Genomic DNA, 11360 nt, shown 5'->3' with positions numbered 1-11360 from the left:
GTTAGGCTATCTATATTTCCTTTTTATGGTCATATTAACCAGGGATTTGATTACAATGATTTAATTATTATTTGGATATATTTACAAAGCCCAAACTTCATATTTTGCGTCATTCATAAGAAGTTTGGACAAAATTTAAGCTTTAGTGTAAAGAGCAAGGTATTGACGAGTACTAACCCATTCATATCTATATATATAAAAATAAGTTGTTTGTGGGTTATGTCTGTCTATCGAGTGACGTCGTGTTTGTCCGCATATGACGTCTGAATTATTTCATACTAATACAAAAGAAGAAAAAAAACTAAAAAAGGACTTTGGCTTTAGTATTAATATAAAAGAAGCAAAAATCTAAAGAAGGTAAAAACTACCAAAAAAACTAAAAAGAAAAAAATAAAAAATCTAAAAAAGCTTAAAAACTAAAAAAAAGGTAAAAAACTAAAAAAAAAACTAAAAAAAGGAAAAAACCATAAAATAAACTAAAAACTAATAATAAAAACTAAAAAACTAAAAAAACTAAAAAAAACTAAAAAAGGTAAAAACTAAAAGAACTAAAAAAGAAAAAAAAAGAAAAAAAGGAAAAAAACTGAAAAATAAAGGAGAAAAAGAAAACTATTAAAATATAAATACAAATAAAAAAACTAAAAAGATAAAAACTTCAAAAAAAACTTAAAAGAAAAAAGAAAAAAACTAAAAAACCTAAAAAAAGGTAAAAACCAATAAAAAAAAACTAAAAAGAAAAAAAGGGAAAAAATTAAAAATTTATTTCATCATATACCAATTCAAAAACGAATGTATACCGGGATGCCGACCGGGACGCAGGGAATATAAATGACGACCGGGACGCAGGGACACAACTACAACGGTGACGCCGGGGGCACAGGGGGGATATATAAATGACGACGGGGACACAGGCAATGTTCGATTAGCAATAACCATCAACAAAGCTCAAGGGCAATCATTAGAATCATGAGGTATAGATCTGAATATGGATTGTTTTTCCCATGGACAATTATATGTTGCATGTTCAAGCGTCGGTAAACCTGACAATCTATTTATATGCACAGATAATGGGGCAGCAAAAAATGTTGTATATTCACAAGTTTTACGTCGTTAAAAACATAAATTGACTTTGCATCCAGTTGAACTTTATCCTTTTCAATCTTAGACATCGTGACGGATGAAAACTCGGAACAATCTATATATATAAAAATAAGTTGTCTGTGTGTGTGTGGGTCTGTCTGTCGGGTGACGTCATGTTTTCAACTGACGAAATTACAGACCGGGACATCGGGACACAAATGACGACCGGGACACCGGCACATAGGGAATATAAATGACGACACTCAAAGAGAAAGCGACCGGGACAAAAGGAATGTTCGATTAGCAATCAACAAAGCACCGGGACACAAATGACGACCGGGACACAGGGAGTATAAATGACGACCAGGACATAAGTAAAAAAAAAACTAAAAAGACTAAAAAAAAAGGTAATTACAAAAAAACTAAAAAGAAAAAAAAACTAAAAACTAATAAAAAACTAAAAAATCTAAAAATCTAAATAAACTAAAAAAGAAAAAAAAACATAGGAAAAAAATAAAGGAGAAAAACAAAACTAAAAAACGAATGTATATACAGACCGGGACACCGGGATACAAATGACGACCGGGACACAGGGAATATAAATGACGACCGGGACACAGGGACACAACTACAACGGGGACGCCGGGGGGCACAGGGGGATATAAATGACGACCAGGACACCGGGACACAAGGAATATAAATGACGCCCGGGACACTCAAAGAGAAATCACAGACTGGGACACCGGGACACAAATGACGACCGGGACACAGGGAATATAAATGACCACCGGGACACAGGGACAAAACTACAAAGGGGACGCCGGGGGGCACAGGGGGATATATAAATGACGAATGCGACACAGGGAATGGTCGATTAGCAATCACCATCAACAAAGCTCAAGGGCAATCATTAGAATCATGAGGTATAGATCTGAATACGGATTGTTTTCCCATGGACCATTATATGTTGCATGTTCAAGAGTCGGTAAACCTGACAATCTATTTATATGCACAGACAATGGGACAGCAAAGAATGTTGTATATTCGCAAGTTCTACGTAGTTATGGCGCGTAATATGGCGCGTAACGACTTACGCGTGCGGGGGGCTTGGGGGGGGGGCGAAGCGCCCTCACCAACTAGGTGTTGGGGTGGCACGAAGCGCCACCCCAACAGCTAGTACGTAATAAAATCATGAGAATACAGAAGTTCGTTATGTAAGCTAATTTGTAAGTTACGTATATTTTTTACTAATAAAAAGATTCGTAAAAAATTTAAAGTTCTAGTTGCCTTGATAAGTAATCAAAATATCGGAGGGCAACTAGGCGTCCTCCCCCGCTCCTTTTTTTCTCAAAATCATTCGATCAATACTATGAAAAAGCCAATTAGCCAAAAAAATAAATATGCAAATTTCGTTTTAATTATTCATATGCGGAGAGCCAAAATCAAAACATGCATTGATTTAAAAACGTTTTGAAATTAATTTTTAAAAAACAAGTTTTTTAACGGAAAGTAAGGAAAGACATTAAAACTTAAAACGAACAAAAATTACTTCGTATATGAAACGGGCTGCTTTCTCATCAACGCCCGTTCTTTACGCTAAAGTTTTTTACTGTTTTAAAAAGTAGAGTTAAAGGAGAAAGTCAAACTATAGCGTAAAGTGTGGGGCGTTGATGAGGAAGCACTTACTTGGATTGAATTTTCCAGAGGATATTTCCCTGGGGAGAGGGTTTTTTTTTCAAACGCAGCATTTAAATATGCTCCAAAGCCTAATCATATGTACCAGCCTTCAACTTCCAAGTGACCTCTGGCCTAAGTCACCCTGAATTACAATGTTATTGACAAGTCTAATTACCCCCAACAACCCTTTTTAAATACTGTACCTGAACACTTTCCAGCATAGTATTTCAATATCACCAAATTTCACGGCCATAATGCATAGCCTAAATAAAATAGTAAGAAATGCTTGTTTATGCATGTTTACCTCTTTAATCTTAGCTAACTGGTTCGCCTCTGTCTTCCAAATGTCAAGACACATTGAAGAAAAATTTCAGAAGCTTCAAAACTATAAGTGAGAACTTACTGTGGCCTGTGTCCTCAAAAACTGTTTCCACCAGCAAAAGCAGGATCTATTGTAAAATAATGGAATCCTGACACGAACAATTGGATAACCTGTCATACACGACATGATCTACAGGGATAACTGCAGTCTGAATGCTGGTTTAACTTGCGAAACATTTACTTATATATAAAAAAAAAAATACAAAAAGAAGAATTTATTCATTAGCTATGGGAGGCTTAGTCGACAGAGATCTTCAAGATTTTCCTCATCTTCACTCTCCTCTTCCGATGTCTCTTCTTCCTCTTCTTCAATAAAATAAAAGAAATTTAGACAGATTTGTTCAGCCGAAATGTAAAAATAAAAAAAATAAAGCATTGGACAATAAATTTGATATATTAACAGAAAAATAGACATATCTATTGGGAGACAAACTTAAAAAACAATCAAAATTTTTTTGACAAACAGTCACTTTAACCAATGAACCGAGAAAAATAATCCAGGTATACAGCTCGCAAAAACTTTTACTTTTCAAATGAGAAAAGGTGCTAAAAATACTCGATTCGATTTATTTATGACTCGATGTAAATAAATTAAAAATAGAGTACAACATAAAAGCAGAAAAGAAAATGACAACAAAAGAAAACTGAAAAATAAAACAAAAGCAAGCTAAATAATAAAAAAAAAATGAAGGGAGGGGGTCATTTACTTCTTTAAAAAGAAACACCATGGGTGTCTATTGGCTCGGTTATTGTAAGTTTTAATGCATCTGCTGATGACAGCAATAGGATCTATGTTGCCATATTTCTATTTTACCAAGTTTTGATCCAGATGATGGACATATAGCCAGTCTCTCTTTTTTTCACATAGCTATAATACCATGCGTTGACAGATACTTACCACGGCTTATGAAGATTTACCGGTGCATCTAATTTGAAATACTTTCTGAAGATGTGCCACATTTTAAAATTACTATTCCTTTTTATTCTCGAAAAATAATTTTATATATTCTTTTCATTTTTGAAAAGATTTTTTTTTTTTGTAAAAAGAGATTATTTTTGTTTTTGTTTATATGTGACGTAACTTATTCCCCGTTATCCTGCATTTTCCAAGGTTGGTAGGTGTAACTTATCCGACAACTAATCTAGACCGTTTCAAGTAGTAATCCCACTAACCTTTAGGCCATTTATATCTCGTGAAACGCTAAAGATAAATAATCAGGCTTTTCGATAAGTAATCATGGAATGCTCGGATGCGCTATAACTGTCTTTACCCCCCCCCCCCCTGCTTAAAGTAATAATCCTTATTTTAAGCATTAAAATAAATTGTTATTTATTAGTATCAGTATTGTTTTACATATTCATCATACATGAATTATTTCATACCCCACTTCTTCTACCCCACTACACCACCTACACTCAACCCCACTTCTTATATAGTATTTGTCACTTTTATTTGAGGCTTCTATTTCTCAGTAATATATTCCAGCAACTCTTTGGAAGGTCTCGTTACCTGTGTCTTAAAGAAGGGAAAAAACCCAAAGGGTTGTGAATCGTATAGACCAATTGCTATTTGTTCCACTATTGGTAAGCTTTTTGAAAAGTTGATCTTCCTAGAAATAAACACAAAGTAAAACCATGGAGACAACATGTTTGGATTTCGCGAAGGCTTGGGTGTGCAAAACGCACATGCAGCTTTTTTGGCCATTTTAGACCGCAACAGGATGATGAAAAAGAGCGTGAATGCGTGTGCAGTCGACATTTCCAAGACATTTGATTATTTTTTTATATTACTTTTTTCTATTGAGAGGTGGAATAAACTCTTTAACAACGTCTCTTATGGAATTAGTATGGTAATGCTCCATACGGGTGCGGCTTGGTAGCCAGCTGAGCAACTTCATCACTGTTTGTAAAAGTGTGAAACAAGACTCCGTGCTTAGTCCAGCTCTTTCCAGCCATCCAGCCATCCAGCTCTTTCCACCGCTACTACAAATATTCCTTCATTTCTAATTGAGCCACATATTTCCTTCTATTATCAGACGATTTCCTTCTATTATCAGGTGACCTCTAGCTTCTCCAAAATACAGTTCATAAAGTTTGCTCTGGTCTTAATGAGATTCGGCTTCAAGTCAACCCCTCTAAAACTGAGCCTCTCGTCAACAGTTCGTCTCAACAGCCTTACATTATTATCGATGTTGACGAAGAAACTATTTCTGCATCGTTCTCTGAATTCTTTAGCTCTCCCGTTTGGATCAAATATTAAAATTATTAAAACACTTGTTATCTCGGCGTCGAGAGGAAAGCTTAGAAAGTTGTACGTGCTGCTTGCTCAAGTTAACGGCCAGTTGCACAAGATAATCCTGGGCAGACTTTACAACGCTTTTTCGCATCGCATGTTTCCTTCTTGGCCTCTTTTGTGGAGTTTTTTTTCACAATATCTGAGCGGAAGAAAATTAAATCTTTATTCTTCAGTTTTTGCAAATATCTTCTGCAATTGCCGCTTTGGACCTGCAACCGGTACATTTCGAGTAAATATGGCGTTTGTTTTTTAATTCTTCAAAAATGGACCAGCTTGCAGACAGGTTCCGTAATCGTCGAGAAAATACTACCGACTTTCCACTTAATTGTTTAGCCTAATTGTGATGCTTAAATAGCTGAGATTTTATTTGTGTTTTGTGAGTTATTTCTTGTTTATTGTTTCCATTTAATTTTATTTTTCTGCATTTTTTTTTAACTCCTCTAAGTGCATTTCATGCACGCAAACAGGGTTAAAATATATATATATATATATATAAATATATATATATATATATATATATATATATATATATATATATATAAATATATATATATATATGCATATGTCTATATACATATATGATTTCCGTTGTCTGAAGCAGAACGTACATCATTTTAAGAACTGATTTTTTGGGGAGATAATCGAGTCATCAGCTGCTAAAAAGTGTATATAGGTTTTATGGGAAATGTTGATCTATCAGCTGCTAAATGTGCATAGATTTTTGGGGGGTATCCTATATAATTTACAGGGTTCAAAAGCTCTAGCCGATCCCCTTCAGACTTGGCTACCAGAGCCTTGTCACCTATGAATAACACTATACTAAACTGTAGATCACCGAATACACTATTCGAAAATATCCGAGCTTGATCGACATTCTTAAAAGTTCAACAATACTGAATTTCCATCACAAGAATATTTTATTTGAGAATTTGAAGAAAAAAGATATAAATTAAAGTAATTAAATATTCTTTAATAAATTTCATACCTATTATAAAATTTCATCCACACCCCTTTATTTCATACCCCTTAATGAATTCATATCCATTTAGGAATCAAAAACTGAAGATAGTTTCCATCGGAGTTTTATGTTTTAAAAAAAGGGTTATCACTCGGTACTTTTTTTTAAGAGGAATTTTCTGAAAATGCCCTTAATTTCTGGAAATAATTTCGAAAGTCCTATTTCTCTCTTTTTAATGTATAACAGATTGTGTCTATCGCAAGTTTTTAAAACTGCTTTTCTAAGAAGCGCAAAAACTGGGGCTAGAAACACATCCAAAGAGAGGTAAAATATCCAGCAATAAGGACATCGTGAAAGCTTCTCTTTGGACTTCACAAGAAGTTCTTATTTAGAGCAAATTTCATCCGCTCAGGTTTCCTTCTGGAAACTTTTTACAGAAACTGGTTAGAGTAACATTCAATCTTTTTCTTGTGAACTATTTCCTTAAACTGCCTGTTCATAGTACGGATACTCCAGTTTTTGCAAATTTTAAAGTAACTTATCCAGATGTTACCGTCTCTAGATCAATACCTAAACACAATCCAAAAATTGAACATAAACGAAATGAATTGAACGCATTTGCTCAAATAGTAACATGAAATAAATATTGAAACTAAATATTAGCCTGATTAACGAGAAGGAATGCCAATAGACTTTTACTGCCAGATATTTTCAATTCAGCAACACAAAGATATCATAATCCCTGTGTACAGTATTTTATTTGGCATTTTAAAAGTTGATTTCAATGCTTGGTGTTTGCCTTATATCTTTGTGTTGACCTTGCTACTTTGGATTTCTGTCAAGTTTTCTTTCTCTAATTTCGTCTCCTCTTTTGTGCCCTCTTTGCTAGTTTTGCTGTTTGTAATTTATGTTTGCTATTCCATGTGTACTCAGTTTTGTTCACTAACTTCTGATTATATTATCTATATTTCTAAAATATATCTGAAGACAAAGGACCAGTTAAGGCGCAAATACTGAGAACAAGTAAAAAAGAAAATGAGCAAACCGCCCAATACTATTTCCCTTAAGGGTTGAACCAGTACTCTTGGGATGACATACTTATCAGAGCTCCAAGATTTATTTAGAAACAGAGCATAGAATTAGAAAAAAAAGAAAAGAAGAAAAAAAGCCAAAGAAGATGACAGTGAAAAAACTAAGCACAGAATTTCAAAGATGATTTTTTGGTGAGTTAGAACTTTCATTTTCTAAGGGAGCAGAACTTCATGGAACATCGGTTCTCAGCCTCTTTCTACCTCTATTCAGTCTTCTAGAGATTCAAATATCTTTAGTAGTTATTCTTACTCCAAAGCAGCAGCTCATTTGACTGCTTATGGAGGATAGAAAGAGCAATTCTTAGAAGGCAAAAGCGTATTCCACTATCCTGGGAAGTCCAAATAAAACAAATTGAATCTCCTGGACGGTCGATTGGTTCACTGAAGAAATACAGGATACCCCTTCAACAAAGAGTTAAACTACAAGTGGTCTATATGTTACCGAGAATGTCCGAAAGGGGTGAATTTAGCCAGAAATACATTTTTTTTCGTTGGATTTGGTCATTGTTGCCAGGCAACTTTTTTAAGTTTTATATAAGTTTTGATGCTGATAGGTAAGGTTAAGTTATTTTAGGTTTTTTAACTTATTTCTGAGATTCATAACCTAATTTAACCTCATCCAACCTAACTGGTTCCTGTTTTTTTTTCTCGAGGACTTTTACTATCAAGGATTGCATAAAACTGAAAAAGCAGATGGCAAAGCTAACTGAATCCAAGCAGAGAAAAAGGAATTACGGACACGTCATGATTGAATGTATACATTAACTAGATTTTGGACATTCACAGTAACATTTACATATCCAAAATACCTCTGCAGATTCAAATCCATCTTAGCCAAAATATGAGACCCCCAAAATTCAAAAGACCTACCATAACCCATTCTTCTGACTTGTAAATCCACTTTGACTTTTTTCGTTTGTTCTACCTGGTCAGATACTGATTCCCTGGTTTGAGATGATCCCCCAGGGGTGTTGGTGAAAAGCCGCTGCTGTGCTTGCAGCTGTTCATTCCATACCTTGAAAAGAGGAATTATAGATGGCGCAGTCCTTCACATCACTGTACCAGAATTCATTGGGGGTATTTTAAAATTTTATGTGAAATATGTTTGGCTGCTAGAAATCCTGTAATGCACGAATCCAGTAATGAAAATAGGTTTAAAAGAGTGATATTAGGACAAGCAATCTGAGGAACAAAGTGCTCAAGGCTATCCTTAATATTCTACGTAATTCCAAAATCTAAAGAAGACGCACGAAATGGGAAGTGAGGAAACACAGCACAGTAAGTGGCTACATTTTGCTTCCGAGAACTCAAAAAACGGTATACTACATAGAGTTGATTTTAAGAACAAAGTTCTTAGCTTTCAGATTTTATTTAAAAAAAAGTTTCTCTTGCGAAACGAAGATATTTTAATTCTTCTTATATGAAAGAACAATATTATTATCAATTTGAAAAAAGGGTAGCTTCTGAAACCTTGCGATTCAAGTAATACAGAAGAAAATTAACTGGACCAGCTGAAAATTATCTTAGTTAGTAGGTGGAACGCAAACATAAGTTTCCCGTGAAAAACATCACAACACTAGCTCCAAAAGACTTGGAAGAATTTTCAATCGTTTTGATTATTTCCCTACACAAATTCCTACAATAAATCGTACCACGGAGATTTTGAGAAGATTTGCACACATTTCTGCAGATAACTTCAAACAGCTTCGTAAGTTCTGCTCAGGTTTGCCAAAAAAAGACTTGGAAACTAAAAATTAGCCAGAATAACTAAAAGGAATGCTAATAGACTTTTAATTCGAAATAATTTCACTTCAGCGGCAAAAACACATCATGGTTCCTATATACAGTATTTTATTTCGCATTTCAAAAGTTGATTTGTACATGTTTTCCACATATGTTATTGTGTTGACTTTCCTACTTTGGATTTTTGTTGTAATATCTGTTTTTAGACTCTTGCATTACGTAATTCCTTTTACTCATTATTGACGTACTTATGTAAGCTTAAAAGTCATTGTAGTGAATAAGCTTATTCTATCCAAATAGTCATGTACAATTTTCAAACGCGTAAAAGTTTATCTCAAATCATTTCTTTGTATCTAAATTCGTATTTATGCAGTTGCTGGGTTGAAGGGAAAGGCACAGAACAGTTGCTTTGTGCCCCTCCCCTGAAATACTTGAAAAATCTTTTACAGGCTAAATTAAGGCACGAGAACACAATTTCAAATCAAGGAACCTCATATTTACTTTTCATTATATTCTCCATTACGATCTATAGGCAATTCTTCTAATCGTTTTTTTTCTCAGATAAAAATCATGGTTCCTATATACAGCATACTTGATCTCTCAAACTTTTAGCAATCGATCATACACTTTTATATGGATTAACAACTTCAGACACTTCAAAAAAAGGAATAACAGGGCAAATTAGGCTCTAGGAAAGTGTTTTAAGCTTCTACCATTGCTCATTCCAAACTTTCAAAGTTTAAAAGAGCACAAAAATAATAAATCTAATTTAAAAAAAAGTCATATTTGTCTTATAACCTTCCAAGCACCTTCAAATAAAATCTAACTCTAAGTCAAGTTCTGCTGTTTTTTCCCTTGAATACACAATAGTATATTTTGAACCATATGTCTCCTTCAAGAAAGGTGTTTTTTTTTTTAATAGAATTTTTTGAGGAACCTGGAAGACCTTTTATGGGCACATGCTAAAGATATAGGACCATTTACATCACATTCATGTAGCACAAAATATGTCTGAACTAGCAAAATGCCCACCCATGTTCTCCATCTGTTTCCCAATATTGAATTACTCAATGGTCTTTAATGCTTAAAACTTTTCTGTTAAAAATTTGTTTACAATACAATGTGATTCTCGCTGTTGTGCGTTCCAAACCTTTTTCTTTAGCTGTCGCAATTCTCACTTTCACTACTTTCATATATATACATATATATATATATATATATTTAATATATTTTTTAATATTTTTAATATATTTTAATATTTTTATATAATTTTAAAAGAGTGCAGATCCTACAAAATAAAACAGTACGTCTTCTTGGTAATTATGTAGAAAATGTGAATGATACCGCGTCATGTTTTAAGAAATTACGAGTGCTTAACATTGGTCAGATTCGAGATTATCAAGCTGCTGTTTTTGCGTATCGATGTTGCAATGATGTATGTCCTACAGTTTTTACCGGTTTTTTTCGAGTAAATCGTTCACTCCATGGGTATGAGACTAGAGAGGCAGATAATTTGATTGTTTAGCTCCGGCTATTTGGAATGATATCCCAGCTGGCATTAGGGAGGCGGAACATATTGGGTTGTTTAAAGTAAATTTAAAAAAACATTTATTGGAAGTGGGGAGATAATTCTTTTTTTTCTTTTTCTTCTTTTTTTTTGAATTATTGTTAGCCTTTATTTATTTATATTCAGGTATTAAGGAGTAATTGAGTGAGAGTGTTTTGTCCTTCTTTAGTTTCCGTTTTTTTTAGTTTCTGTTTTTTTTTTTCTTATTAAATTAGGTTGAGAATCAGAGGATTGCAGCCGTCCAACATCAGGCTCTTTGAGCCTTCCCCAGGGCGGTTGTGTGTATTTATAGTTTTTATAATTAGTAGTTAATAAAGATAGTTCTAATCTCATATATATATATATATATATATATATATATATATATATGTATATATATATATATATATATATATATATATATATATATATATATATATATATATATATATATATATATATATATATATATATATATATATATATATACTAGCTGTTGGGGTGGCGCTCCGCGCCCCCCAAGCCCCCCGCGCGCGTAAGTCGTTACGCACCATATTAGTTACGCGCCATTGTAGCTGTGTCCCTGTG

General features: G+C 33.7%; 1 long non-coding RNA gene across 1 annotated transcript; it reads right to left on the bottom strand.

Annotated features, from left to right (window-relative positions):
- Positions 1–3298: 3298 nt before the first annotated feature.
- On the bottom strand, positions 3299–11075 carry LOC136043604 (uncharacterized). Its single transcript, XR_010621672.1, has 2 exons — positions 8354–11075; positions 3299–3444 (listed from the first exon to the last, which is right to left on the bottom strand). It is a non-coding gene; the product is annotated as an uncharacterized LOC136043604 (long non-coding RNA).
- Between the last annotated feature and the right edge of the window lie 285 nt (positions 11076–11360).

This window comes from Artemia franciscana, unplaced genomic scaffold (assembly GCF_032884065.1).
Source record: "Artemia franciscana unplaced genomic scaffold, ASM3288406v1 Scaffold_7535, whole genome shotgun sequence".
Taxonomy (NCBI): domain Eukaryota; kingdom Metazoa; phylum Arthropoda; class Branchiopoda; order Anostraca; family Artemiidae; genus Artemia; species Artemia franciscana.
The sequence above is the reverse complement of the archived record's forward strand: the minus strand, read 5'-3'. Positions and strand labels throughout refer to the sequence as shown.